At 38.8% G+C, this 15633-nt stretch overlaps 1 non-coding gene across 1 annotated transcript; it reads left to right on the top strand.

Moving 5' to 3' along the window:
- The first annotated feature begins 15526 nt into the window (after positions 1–15526).
- On the top strand, positions 15527–15633 carry LOC115834486. The gene has a single exon (XR_004029436.1). It is a non-coding gene; the product is annotated as a U6 spliceosomal RNA (small nuclear RNA).

The following is a 15633-nucleotide window of genomic DNA, read 5'->3' as shown; positions in this document are numbered from 1 at the left end:
AATGTGGTCCGGGGCCGGGCACAGTGGCTCATGCCTGTAATTCCAGCACTTTGGGAGGCTGAGGCAAGCGGATCACTTGAGGTCAGGAGTTCGAAACCAGCCTGGCCAACATTGTGAAACCTCATCTCTACGAAAAATCCAAAAATTAGCTGGGTCTGTAATCCCAGCTACTCAGGAGGCTGGGCAGGAGAATCACTTGAATTTTGGAGGCAGAGGTTGCAGTGAGCTGAGATTGTGCCACTGCACTCCAGCCTGGGCAACAGAGCGAGACTCTGTCTCAAAAAAAAAAAAAAAAAAAAAAAAAGTGTGTGGTCTGGATCGTGGCATTCACGCAGCAACCTGAAGGAGGCAGGGGAGTGTGGCTATGGTCATCTGGAGGGAAAGCACGGAAAAGGAGAAAGGGGCAAAATGAAGGCACCCTGAGTTTGGAGTGTGCTTGGTATACTTGAGGAAACACAAGGAGGCTGATGCGACTGGAACAGATGAACCAGGGCAGAAGTTCAAATTCTACTCAAAAAATGAAGTGGAATTAGAGCAAGGGCAACAGCTAACCCAGATAATGATGTCTGCTGAAACTATCTTTTGGGGTCGTCTCCTACCACTGCCCAAGGCAATGTTACTCCCTATTACACCGCTCAGTTGCGGTGTCCTTGGTCTCGTGTGGTGAAAATTAGCGACATGGACACACGTGGAGTGGATTAAGGGGTAGAAAGTTTAATAGGCAAGAAAGAAGGGAATAGCTCCCCGTACAGAGGGAGGAGGGCTCCAAACCGAAAACCCGCGTGCAGCGGAAAGCAGTGGTTTATATTGGGAGGCTGGAGGAGGTGGTGTCTAATTAGCACAGGGCACAGGGGATTGGTTTGACCACGTGTGTCATTCAGGTAGACCCCCCAAAAAAACTGGCCCTCCCACCCTAGCCTTTTATTATGCAAGTGCGGCTACCTGGCTGGTCGCCATGACACCTGTACACGTGGCAACAAAGAAAAAGTAGCAGGAACCGCCATATTGGCTGGACCTAGCTCTTAACCATCTGTATTTGCATATCAGTACTTGCAGGTCTGGTTTTTCAGGCCGCTTTCTGTTAGATAATAAATATTTGGGGGGCCGCTTTTTTATTAAACGAAAAAGACTTACTGAGGACTCTTTTACCCTCTCTTGCTGCCTAAAATAATTTCTTGATAACTCCTGTAATACCTACATAGAGAACCTTTTACAGTTCTCCAAATAGATTGTGTTCTTCACCCTTCCATGCCATCTCTGTCTACCTAAGCGGACTCCTTTTATACTTCAAGTCAAGCTTAATTATGGCCTTCTCTGGAAAACTGTCCCCCATCCTGATTAGACAAGCATGCCCTCGTAGCACCTTGTCACCCTATGCACAACCCTATCCTAGTGTCCATTGCATTGCATTGTAGCTGGTGCTTTACTTCTCTACCTTGCCCACCAGACAGCAAGCCTCTTGAGGACAAGAAAGTTTTTTCTTTCTGTCTCGGTATCCATAGTACTTAAACGCTTATGTAGACACAATAGGTAATTAGGAAATGTTTACTGAATGAATAAATAGCATTGGCAATCACTCATAAAAACGCCAAGTCAGATTTTAGTACCCTCTTAGCATACTTGCACTTGATACCTACTAGCAATCCTGAGGGGTCACTAGATGCCAGGCAATGAACTGAATTAGGCTGTTGTTGGTTACTATTCATTATCTTCCAACAACCCTACAAATTAGATGTTATTATTCCCATCTTTAAATGTAAGAAAAATAAAATTGGACAGGTTAAATAGCATATGTCACCACCTAGACCCAGGATTTTAATTTAGTCTCTCTAAATCCCAAACTACACCAAGCTGTAAGTCAGAAAAATGTAAATGAGGAACAGCTTATGGTACACTTAAAAAAATTATTTGATAAAAATCTGTTAGAGATTTAGAGAAAACCTTTTCACACTGTATTTACATTGCTTGACTTCATTATGGATTTTCAAGGAAGAATGATTGAAGGCCAACTCAATCATTCAGCCACAGTGAAGAGTTTGGCATAATTTGAAACAAAGGAATACATATGGGAAGCATCTAGAACTGAGTGAAATGGTGGCAAAGAAGATATGGACCTACACAAATGTTACTAATTGGGAAAACACTTATAAACCACTGTAGGGCTTCTGTATTGTTGAATGCTATCCCAATTTTTAAATACATGACATAGAACAATATTTACATACATGCACACCAAAATAGATCCAAAGGGTATAAAACAAAATGTTTTGGTTATTTCTGAGTTATAGAATTTTTTTTTCTGTGCTTGTCCACATTTACTAAAGTCTCCACAACTTAAAAAAAAAATCCATGATGAGCTAGGAGTTGTGGCACACACCTGTGGTCCCAGCTACTTGAGAGGCTGAGGAAAGATGATCACTTGGGCCCAGGAATTTGAGGCCAGCCTGGGCAATATAGCGAGACCCCATCTTTAAAAATAAAAAATGTATAAAAATAAAAAGTTCGTGATAAAACTTATAACAAGAAAATGAACCTAGTTAAAAAATAAGCAGAAGATCTGAACAGACACCTCACCAAAAATGATATACAGATAGCAAATAAGCCATTGAAAAGATGCTTGATATCATATGTTGTTAGGGAATTGCATATTAAAACAATGAGATACCACTACAGACTTACTAGAATAGCTAAAATCCAAAACTCTAACAGCACCAAATACTGACAAATGTGAAGTAATAGCTCTCATTCATTGCAAAGTGCAAAATGGTACAGCCGCTTTGAAAGATAGCTTGTCAGTTTCTCACAAAACTAAACATACTCTTACCATATAATCCAGCAATTGCACCCCCTGATATTTACTCAAATTAATCAAAAACTTATGTCCACACAAAATCCTGCACATGGATGTTTATAGCAGCTTTACTCATAATTGCCCAAACCTGGAAGCAACCAAGATGTCCTTCAATAGGTGACTGGATAAATTGTGGTACATCAAGACAATGAAATATTATTCAACGCTAAGGATAAATAAATTGTCAAGTCATGAAAAGACATGGAGGAAACTCGATGCACATTACTAAGCAAAAGAAGTCAATCGGGGGAGGCCCAGGTGGGCGGATCATGAGGTCAAGAGATGGAGACCATTCTGGCCAACATGGTGAAACCTCCCTCTCTACTAAAAATACACAACTTAGCTGGGCATGGTGGTGTGTGCCTGTAGTCCCAGCTACTCAGGAGGCTGAGGCAAGAGAATTGCTTGAAACTGGGAGGCAGAGGTTGCAGTGAGCTGAGATCATGCCACTGCACTCCAGCCTGGCGAGAGAGCGAGACTCCAACTCAAAAAAAAAAAAAAAAAGTCAATCGGAAAAGACTACATACTGTGTGATTCCAACTACATGATATTTTGGAAAAGGTGAAACTACAGAGAGAGGAAAAAGATTAGTGGTTGCCAGGGCTTAAGGGGAGGGAGGGATAAATAGGTGAAGCACAGGGCATTTTTAGGGCAAAGAAACTTCTGTATGATGCTCTAATGACAGATACATGTCATTATATATTTGTCCAAACCTGTAGAACGTACAACACCAAGAAGGAACTCTAATGTGGGTGGGTGGGCTTTGGGTGATAATGATATGTCAATGTAGCAAAGAGCAACAAATGTACTACTCTGGTGGGGAATCCTGATGTTGGGGGAGGCTCTTGGGAGAAGGAATATACAAGACTCTTTGTACTTTGCACTCAATTTTACTGTGGACCTAAAATGCTCTTTTAAAAAAAATCTGTTAATTGTTTTTTAAGTTCATGATGAAGAAGTCTGGTAGTTAAATCTTGCAGAATGCAATCCAAGAGCTCTCATGCTTGCTTGTATTCCTTACCATTCTGGGAACAGAAATATTCGTGATAACAATGTGCAGGTGACAGCAACTTCAAGAGATGCAGGGGAGTATGCTTCAGGATTTCAGTATTTGGAAAGGACAAGTAAGTAATCCTCTTAGAGAAAAAGTCAGAGAAGTCCGACTTCAGACTTCAGCATAAACTAGTAATCTTAACAAATCAGCTGGCTAGGCTGGATGGAGAACAAAGATATATAGACATTTCCCATTATTTCTGTAAACCAGAAAGTGTCGGAGACGGGTCTCAATCAATTTAGAAAGATTATTTTGCCAAGGTTAAGGACGCGTGCCCTGGAAGCAGGTTCGTGCCTTTCTCCAAAGATGATTTTGAGGGCTTCAGTATTTAAAGGGGAAAGAGGAAGACATTTTTTAAAAGATATGGGTAGGTAAAAGACAAATGGTTTTATTATTTTGAGTCTTTGATCAGCCTTTCACCAAATACACAATTTACATGTGAAAGAAGGGTAGAGGAATAGTTACTTATGCCTTTTTCTGGCTCAGTGAAACTGCATTTTTACACCAGAGAAAGCAATCAGATATGCATCTGTCATTTGTCTCAGGTGAGCAGAGGAATTACTTACAGTTCTATCCTTTGTGAAGATAAGCTTTTGTGTTCTAGCCTTCACACCTGGGAAGATAAGCTATCAATTTACATTGTCAGGGTAACATTCAACAGAACCATTTTAGGATAATGGGGGCCCACAAGGAATTTCCTAGTGGGCCAATTGTGAGGGAGGTGTGTAGCTTTTTAAAAATCTTTGAAGCTATCTTATTTAGGAATAAAATGGGAGACAGTTTTGCCTGACACTGTTACCAGCTTGACTTTTCCCTTTGGCTAAGTGATTTTGGAGTTCCAAGGTTTATTTTCATTTTAACAGTTCATAAGATCACCAAAAAATGTTTTATTTAACATCAGAACGAAGATAGTGAATAAGAGCACAGAGTTAGAAGAAAGAATTCCACACATCCCTAAATTTGGACAGTTCTGTAAAGGTTTTAACTACTCATGATTCTCTGCAAGACCACTTGGTTACAGTATTCCTATTAGGGAGCTTTGAGCAGAGGACAAGGCTCAAAGGCCTCACCACCCTAAATCCTATGTCTTAAGACCACCAAAGGGTTGGAATGTGCAATTTTACCTTGTCTGTTATTGAGAACTTGTCTATCTGGGTAATATTAATAATACTTAACATTTTATGGAATACATACATTTGCCATATACTGTTCTATTTATTTTCCTTGCAGTTTGCATAACGACCCAGTGAGGTGAACATTAACATTATCTCATTTCATAAGTGAGGAACCAAGGTCCAGAAAGATTACTGTGTTACTAGGTATCAGTTTGTAAGCCAGAAGGCAGTTTGACTACTGTGTCATGCTATCTCTTAATGACAACAACTAGCTCCAGGGCCTCCAGAAATCGTTCCACAGGTTGTTCATTGGGCAAGGTTGCCACCCAAAAGTGTGTGTGTGGACACACATCTAGTCCCCACTCGGTTCCCAAACTGCCAGCCTACAGGGCTGCATCTGCCTGATGTTTACCTAATTAGCCCGAAAGTGCTGCAAGCCAGGTACTGAACTGACAACTTTGTGTGCATTATAACATTTAATCCAGGTGTCCCCATGTCTCCACCATCTTGCTTTCAAGGTCCCAGTACTTCCTACACAATGCAAAGAAATCTGTATTGCTTATATTTTGAGAAATTTACATCATTTGAATTATTTGTAAACCTCACTATGAATACCACCTCTTTGGTTGTATCTGTCAAAGAATGCCTACAGATGCTAATTTATTGGGCAACTTTAAAAATTGGGTCAACTAGGAGAGAATATGTAACTTTTAAGTAGGCTGGTAATAATTTAAAAACATAAACTGTTTAAAACCTAAAATATTCTGCATTTTGCCATTAATGGCAAAGACCACAATTACTTTTGCACCAACCTAGTATTTATTTACTCATTTATGCATTCAGTAAACACATTGTTTTGTGTTTTTGTTTTGTTTTTGTTTTTGTTTTTGTTTTTTTGAGGGCCAGGCACTATTAGGTAAGGAGAATTCACTAAACAATAAAACTATTTTTTCTCTGAATAAACTTCTGGAATAAGAGAGAAATACAGGAAATGGAAAGCATTTATTTGTTCATCATTATGTACTTATTTGAGGCTTACGGTATGTCAAGCTCTGTGATGAGCACTGAAGGTATAAAGAGGATCTGGATCATTATCACCAGATGGAACAAATGCTTTTCATACTAAAATGTATTTTCAGTCAAGTCAAAGTAAAATTTCTGTAACTTCCTCAGAGAATCTTCTCAAACTACCCTCTCCTATGGTAGTCTTAGAGGGATGCTCAAATTGGAATTGCTTTTTAAGTTGTTAAAATTATTATAAACCCTGGGCTTATTTATACTGCCCACCTTCAGTAGAAAACAACATCTTGACCAGGTGCAGTGGCTCACACCTGTAATCCCAGCACTTTGGGAGGCTGAGGTGGGTGGATCACTTGAGGCCAGGAGTTTGAGAGCAGGCTGACCAACATGACAAAATCCCATTTCTACTAAAAATACAAAAATTCTCTGGGTGTGGTGGCACACACCTGACCTGTAGTCCCAGCTACTCAGGAGGCTGAGTCATGAGAATCACCTTGTGCCCCAGAGGTGGAGGTTGCAGTGAGCTGAGATCGTGCCACTGCACTCCACCCTGGGCCACAGAGTGAGACTCTGTCTCAGCAACACACACACACACACACACACACACACACACACACAAAATCTTATGTGGGATAAATACTAATGAGTACAATTTTTAAATTCTTAATGTTGGTAACAATTAATATAGTGCTTTCCAGATTACAGTGCATTTTCACAGACATTATTTCATTTGGTACTTATAAAACCTTGGAAGGAAGGTGTTATTTATTTTCATCACTTGCTAAAGTATTAAGCAAGCCCAGTGAGGTTGAGCAACTTGCCTATGGTCTTTTAGCCAATCTTGGTTTACAGAGCCAGATCTCTAAACAAAGTCTCATGAAGATATCACAGTGACATTACAAAATCCTCTATATAGTACTAATATCTTGTTTTTCCAGTCTTGACAGAGATATTATTATTCATTGGCAGCTTAATTTAAAAGATTTATATTACAATAATTCTTTAAATATGAAAGACATAAATATGACAAAACACATCTGAGAAGTATTATCTACTTTCCTGTAAATCACCGTTGCCTATAACCACATATAATGCCCAGGTCCATGACATATTGTATGCTGTAGAGTCAAAGAACCCAAAATTTCTTAGGCATCAGTCAGCTTTGCAGTGAAAGCAGTCCTTGAACCGATATAATTTCATAGTTTAGTTTGGTTAATTTCACTAACCAGTATGGGCAACGACCAGGAAATTCCCAGGAAAGTAATGCCATCTAGCGGTAAAATCAAGGCAGATGTAATATACCTGCAATAAATGACAAAATTGTAGAACAATTATTCAGACATAAAAAGAAAGGCGGCCGGGCGCGGTGGCTCACGCTTGTAATCCCAGCACTTTGGCAGGCCGAGGCGGGCGGATCACGAGGTCAGGAGATCGAGACCACGGTGAAACCCCGTCTCTACTAAAAATACAAAAAAATTAGCCGGGCGTGGTGGCGGGCGCCTGTAGTCCCAGCTACTCGGAGAGGCTGAGGCAGGAGAATGGCGTGAACCCGGGAGGCGGAGCTTGCAGTGAGCCGAGATTGCGCCACTGCACTCCAGCCTGGGCGACAGAGCGAGACTCCGTCTCAAAAAAAGAAGAAAGGCAACACTGACACCTGCTCAATGTGGATGAACCTTAAAAACACTGTTATAAGCAAAAGAAGCCAGACACAAAAAGTTAAGTAACATATGATTCCATTCATGAAATATCCAGAATAGATAAATCCGCCATGACAGAAAGCAGATTGGTGCTTGCCAGGGGCTGTGTGAAGGAGGAAATGTGGAGTCAATGCTAAAGGGCATATTTTCTTTTGGGTGACAAAAAAGTTTTGAAAGTAGATGCTTTAAATGTTCTAGATGTTGTATGAGATTGTGAATGTACTAGATGCCACTGAATTGTTTGCTTTAAGGACATCTATAGGCACATTACTTTGTAATATTCATATTTACACAAAACATATAATAAACCATATTTGTCCTGCCATATATTAACTAAGGCAATGTTCTAGGCACTACAAAAAAAAAGGTGAAGCTGTGAAAGTCAGTTTCTATTTGTAAAATATATAACTGAATGGTGAAAAGTTGTACATTTAAATAATAGTACTAGAAGGTAGAATGTGGTAAGTGGCACAGAGGAGATAAAAGATAATTATTCTGGTCAACTGGAGATGGACGACAACACTTCACAGACGGGGTTCAGGAAGGGTGGTCACGCAGGAAAGATTCCAGGAGAAGTGGTTTCTGATCTGGAGCTTAGTGGTAAACAACACACCTTGTGGCAAATCTCAGCTTAAATTTAAATGCCGAGGCATCAAGCCCAACAAACACAACAGTGTGCATCTTTCTGATGCCTGTTCTAGCAGTGAGATCCAGGCACCAATAGGCAAATCCCTGCAAGTGAATTCCCACCATGTTGCTTTGTGAGCTAGGGGTAATCTGTGGAGTTTTTCCATGCAGAAGAATTCAAAATAAATTGTGCAAGGCGGCGCCTAACTCCCTACTCCTTAAGTGTAAGCTGTGCGTAGTGACTTCCCTCCAAAGAACACAGTATGGAAAGAGGAGAAAAAATAGAAACTTTACTTTGGAGAAACTTGATAAATACTAACTCTGCCAGGTTGACAAGGTCAACATCATTAGTGATAAGTCAGCTTGATAGTTTGTACCCTTGACAACTGATAAGAATGTCACTTCTGTGGTCTTCCTCCACTAAATTCATAAGTCTAACTTAATCATGAGAAAACATTAGACAAATCCCAACTGAGGGACATTCTACTAAATGCTTGCCCAGTACTTCTCAAAACTGTCAAAGTCATCAAAAACAAGAAAAGTCTGAGAAACTGTCACAGCCAAGAGACGATAATTAAATGTACTATGGTTTCCTGGATGAGATTTTGGAACAGAAAGAGGACATTAGGTAAAACGTATTGAAATTTGAATAAAGAATTAACTTTAGTTAATAATAATGTATTAATATTTTTTCATTAATTGCAACAAATATACCATGCTAACGTAAGATGGTCGGAGGAACTGGTGCAGCTTTTAAGGAACTCTACTATCTTCGCATTTCTTTTCTAAATCTAAAACTGTTTTAAATAAACAATATTTCAAAAAATATATAAACACAAAATAAAAGCATAGATTTGTGTTAAATTCCATGCATTTAAAGAAATATAATTAACATAAAGAACACATATACCTAAGCCCATCTTAATTTCTTGGCATATAAAACCAATTTATGTTCACCTCCTAACCCTTTGTCCTCTCATAACCTTATCTTGAACTTCATGCGCATTAATCCTATGTATATTGTATATCCTATGTATATTATATATTTCCAATATGTAAGTATGTATCCATAACCATTTTATAAAATATTACATATTTTGATGAATACCTATAACTGCAAGTGAATAGAAAAAATTTGGAAACATATTTGTTACACTGACATCAGTGCTTACTTCAGGGAAGATGGAGAGTGGAATGAGTAAAGTGGAACTCTCTTTTGACATCTTATTACTGATATGTTTCAAGGATATTGCATTATTTTACAACGTTTACATTGGCAAAGCATAAACATAAAGAAACATGGCTTGGTCACATCATCCTTCTGCTCCGAAAACCTTTTACAAGTTTTCTTCATCTTGCACAGTGCCCTGCAGCCAGAAACTCTCACTTAATGTTTATGCATGCCAAAATTTTATGAGCACTTACCTTTAGCATTCTTTCCTGCCCATTAATCCAGTGGTTCTTAACCCTGATTGCATATTACAATCACTTGAGGAGATTAAAAAAAATACTGATGACCTGGCTTCTCTCTCAACAAATTAATTGGAATCTCTGCAGGTAGGGTCAAGGGATCTGCATTTTCACAAGTCCCTCGAGTGCCTTCTATGCTCTTTAATGGCCATATCACAGACCAAAAATTTAAGCAGGCTTAACTTACCACTTGACGGAAGCCATCTGGATGGTTCTTGGTCTCATTAGCAAAATAAGTATCCTGTGTTGTGAGAAAACTACTGATTGCTAAATGGAAATAACTGCTTGAAAAATTCAACAACGTTTATTTTTGTAGTAAATACAATCTTGTAGATAGAAAGCATGTGTCTAGGTAAAATATTTGTCAAGCTCTTTGTATTGTAGCAAGTGCTTAATAGGCTCTCAAGAAATATCTATTGGGTGAATGGATGAATAAATAAGTGAGCAAAAATTTTACCAGGGAACCCAAGTAAGCTAAGGAAAGTCTAACTGATGGAAACACCATTTGTTCAAGATTTACTGAGTACCTACTATGTGCCAGGCCCTGTACTAAATCCTAGAGTCATTGAGTTTCCACTAAGACACACAGTTTTTGGTTTTTAATGGCTGAAGTTGAGGAGAGAAATACTGGCAACATGCATATTGCCTGTAAACATTTCCCTATTCTTCTAATCTTATTTTATGAGGAAAATGAATTGTCTTAGTACAGGAATATGCACCAATACTGTCTCTAAAGAGTGAGAAAATTACATAAACATCCCAATGAGAGGACAGAATCGCTGAAAGAGGGTGGGAAGCTGGAAGAGAATGTCAGGAAGCAGAATCCTAACATCTGACCTCCAGCCTGGGGTTAGATATTTGGCAGCTTACACTCCCTCTCCTAAACAGCTGTACATGTCTTTGGAGCATTAATTCTGAATTAGCATTCCAAGCTTTCTGTGTGCTCCACTAAGGACCAAGCAAAAGAGGATAAATTATATTTAAGTCCCCCCAAACTTCAAATCAGCAACATTTTAAGAAAATTCAAATAGACTACTTTCGTCATTAATACACAGTGACAGTGTGCTCCTGCCATCTGTTTTAAATTACAAGTGCTACAATGGCTACATATTCTTAAATATATATTTGAACCAGCTGCCAAGATAAGGTTTTATTAGTAGCACATTTTTTAACGCATATAGTTTTAAATTTGATATGTAACAGAAGTATGAAGATTTTCCAAAAGGCTAGAAAGACTTTTTAAAGTAGAATGAAATGTAAAGGTCAGTTATAGGACTATTTTGTTTCTTTACTAAAAACAGAAAAGTTTCCCCTTCTTAATTATGCCAATTGACTTTTTTTAGTCAATGTGTGTTATGAATCATGATCATAACCTTGACTTGATTTAAACAGAAAAATGTGGTGTGGTCATATGATTAGAATGTTCTTTGTAATCCCACCCTTTTGTTAATTAAAATGTCAACTTCCACTTTTGAGAGAAGAAATCTCGTCTTCTACCCTACTTCCCGTATCATTATCTTCAGGAAAGCAACAATTATTGAAAATAAAGTAATGGGGCATGGAGGAAACAAAAAAAAGATAAATAATCACCAAGCAGTGTTGACTTTCTGAGAGCAGAATATGCACCCCAAATTCTTAACAAATACTTCTGTTCTGTGGATCATATGAGTAGCTAGCCATTAGAAGAGCCAGCTGTGACTTAAAAGAACTCTGAATCCTGGCTCAAGTGATGTGATTGGCTCAAATGTCAAAATCATTGAGGGATTTTTGGGTGCCCCATGTTGACTCTTTATTTAAGTATAACAAAGAAGTGTTAAGAGGTCATAATTGCAGGAAATACTACAATTAATAAAAGCTTACTTTCAATAGAGTTCTAATTATAATATGTGGATATCCACATATTATTTGGATGGATATGGTAGAAATAGCAACCTATGAACACACGTTGCAGCTGAGTCCACAAAACAGCGATATAGACATAGACATATGTATGTATCTTTCTGGTGAAATGATTTATAAAGCTTAAGCTTTCAAAACCTTATACTTTCAGAATAATATAGTGTATACAGAGCAAAACCAAAAAGTGGACTTAAAAAATTTATATTTCCACTTCATTATCACCTCATTTAGTAGGGAAAAAACATGTCTCTAGTTCTGGATAAATAAAATGACCATAGGGAGAAAAATTTTACCAATGACATGGTATAAGTTGAAGAAGATATATTTAATAATCTGTCATATAATATGGTACAGGTTCTCCAAAGTAATATGGTTTCAGGATATAGATATATCCTGATATTCATCCAGATATTTGCGCATTTATAGAGCTTTATAAAGAAGTCTAAATATCTAGATGAATAAGTGATCTTTTAGTCATCTGGGAATTTTGACATTTCAGAACCTCTCCTATTTTCAATTCAATTCATGGCGAGCACTACTAATTTTAAAAAAGAAATAATGATTTTTCTATTACTTTTATTTTGAAATTTTGGAGAAATGTAAAAATATTTCTTAAGATAATGAGAGGGCCTTGGATTCTCCCAGTGCAGAGATAGATCTGGGGAATCAACACAAAGCTAGGCTCATGAGAGCTGTTGAATACGTACATGCTGAATTTAGTAGGCCTTTCATTGGATGGAGATTAACAAACAAGGGTTCAGCTTAATTTCTGTCATGGAGTCCTTTATAAATATGTTTTCTACCTATTAGAACGCAGGTCCCCAACCCCTGGGCTGTGGACCAGTAACAGTCTGTGGCCTGTTAGGAACTGGGCCCCACAGCAGAATGTGAGCAGCAGGCAAGTGAGTATTACCACCTGAGCTCTGCCTCCTGTCAGATCAGCCATGGCATTACATTCTTATAGGAGCACAAACCCTACTGTGAACTGCACATGTGAGGGATCTAGGTTGCACGCTCCTTATGAGACTCTCTAATGTATGATGAACTGAGGTGGAACAGTTTGATCCTGAAGCCATCTTCCCCCACCATCAACCCCATCCATGGAATAATTGTCTTCCACGAAACTGGTCTCTGGTGCCAAAAAGATTGGGGACCACTTTGAAACTGTGCTTTTTGGTCGCAGATTTTTGTTGCTGTTGTTGTTGGAGATAATTTGGAGATTCCTAGATGAAAAAGAGTTACATGATTGCAAGATAACGATTGCTGGTTCCTCATAGCCCAAAATAGTCATACAACACTGCCTCTGCCATTCAGCATTCAATATAATTGTCTATTTGGAAGAAATGGAAACATTTTCTTTTCGAATTGTCCTTAAATTTTCCACTGTGGGCCAGGTGCAGTGGCTCATGCCTGTAATCCCGTCATTTTGGGAGGCCAGGGCAGAAGGATGCCTTGAGGCCAGGAGTTGGACACTGGGCAATATAGTGATATCTCATCGCTACAAAAAATAAAAAATAAAAAAATTCAGCCAGGTGTGGTGGCATGTGTCTGAGTCCTTGCGACTTAGGAGGCTGAAGCAGGAGGATTGCTTGAGCCCAGGAGTTTGAGGTTGCAGTAAGCTGTGATTACACTACTGCACTCCATCCAGCCTGGGCAACAGAGTGAGATTTATCTCTTTAAAAAAAATGTCTACTGTGGTTGCTGGGCACTTCAAAAATTCAGCCCATAGTATGTGCTTGTAGTCCCAGCTACATGGGAGGCTGAAGTAGGAGGATTGCTGGAGCCCCAGGAGTTCAAAGCCAGTCTAGGCAACATAGCAAGATCTTATCTCTAGAAAAAAAAATGTAATGCAAAATGTTTATTTTAGCAACCAGAGATAATAGCAGCAGTAAATTTAGGCTGATGTTATGAAGATGTCCTGTGTCACTTCTATACTTGGAAGGAGAAAAGTGGCTCACCCGAAAGGAACTCCAGGCAATCTCAGAGAAACTGCCCTGTTACGAGATTCTCTCCTGCAAACTAAACTCAGCATATTGCCTTCCTCATGCCAAAGAAAGTACAGGATATTAGAAAAATGTGGGAGCAGAACAGAAACTGAAAACTAGACTACAAAAGTGTGCTGGCAAAATCAGTTTCAACATAATGTGAGGGACACATTTGCCTCTATTGCCTTAAGGGGCTTTAGTTATCATGCTGCACACATGGTTGACTGACACCTATGAGGTGCAATCATTTTGAACCTAGAGACAGCAGTTGGGCTGGTTTAGTCAGTAGTTGATCAGCACGTAGTGCTGGTTTCTGCCAGTTAGGCATGGCCTGCCAAAGAATCAGGAAGGGTTATTTTAAGTGTGGATATACTTTTTAATGCTGGTAGTGATATATCCTTTAAGACAGGCATGTGTCTTCACAATAGACTCAAGTATTTCTACCTAGACAAATTGTAACTGTTTAAGGATTATATGGGGAGGTTTATTTAAAAATGCTTTTGGGGCCCCACTATAAGAGATGGATTCAGTGAGTCAGGGGAAAGTCTCCCAAAGGGGCACTTTAAACAAACTCTCCAGGTTATTCTAAGGCAGGTGGGCCTAAGCTACACTTTAAGACATTCTGTATTAGAAGCATCTCCCTGAATAAATGCCACTTGAATCTGAGACACTAGGGTTAAGCAATCATGTTGGGCTAAACTATTAAGAACATAGGATTCTATTTAAAAAGGAAAGCTATCTTTACTTACACCATTTCCAGGGATTAAAAAAATTGAGCAGGAATAAAAATAACCCAACATTTCTTAAAATAACTTTAAGGATGGCAATGGATTTAGGAGACAAGTTTCTCATAATATAAGTTATAACGAGGCCAAAATGATAGGTCATTTAAAATATTAATTAGTTCTTGAAAGCAGGTTTACTTTCTGAAACCAAAAATTATATTACCCTTACATTTTTTTTTAGATGGAGTCTCACTCTGTCACCCAGGCTGGAGTGTGCAGTGTGCGTTGTGCAATGGCACAATCTTGGTTCACTTCAACCTCCACCTCCTGGGTTCAGGTGATTCTCCTGTCTCAGCCTCCCGAGCACTGGGATTATAGATGCACACCACCACACCTGGCTAATTTTTGTGTTTTTAGTAGAGATGGGGTTTCACCTTGTTGGCCACTCCTGACCTCAGGTGATCCGCCCGCCTCAGCCTCCCAAAGTGGTAGGATTACAGGCCTGAGCCACTGTGCTTGGCCTACCCTTAAAAATTGTTAATCTGATGAGAAATACTTACTAAAAGCCAAATACCATAATTTCTATATATCCTTCTCTTAACATGTAATAATTGAAAATTAAGAAAAAAGTCACATCGAAATGAACTGGTTTAATGAAAGATACTAATATTCAAAAGTATAATTAGAGCTAAGAAATTCAAATTATTAAATAAAACAGAAAATATTTATTTCAAATTATAAGAGAACATTTATATAGAAATCAATAATAATTCTATTTTTCAAAGATAATTTTGGAGGCTGAGAGAAGAGAATCCCCTAAGACCAGCCTGGGCAATATAATGAGTCCCCGTCTCTAAAAAAAATAAAAACAATTAGCTAGGCATGGTGGTATGCACCTGTAGGCCCAGCTGCCCAGGAGGCTGAAGTGGGAGGACCACCTGAGCCTAGGCATTCTAGGCTGCAGTGAGCTATGATTGCACCACTACACTCCAGCCCATCTCTAAAAATAATAACAATAATAATTTTGGCATGAGTCTTCATAATAGACTCAAGTGCTTCTTCCTAGACAAGATGGAATATGTAGTGCTCGCTTCGGCAGCCCATATACTAAAATTGGAACGATACAGAGAAGATTAGCATGGCCTCTGCGCAAGGATGACACGCAAATTCGTGAAGCATTCCATATTTTT

This window comes from Nomascus leucogenys, chromosome 3 (assembly GCF_006542625.1).
Source record: "Nomascus leucogenys isolate Asia chromosome 3, Asia_NLE_v1, whole genome shotgun sequence".
Classification (NCBI taxonomy): domain Eukaryota; kingdom Metazoa; phylum Chordata; class Mammalia; order Primates; family Hylobatidae; genus Nomascus; species Nomascus leucogenys.
Note: the sequence above shows the minus strand (reverse complement) of the source record. Positions and strands in the feature narration are given on the sequence as shown.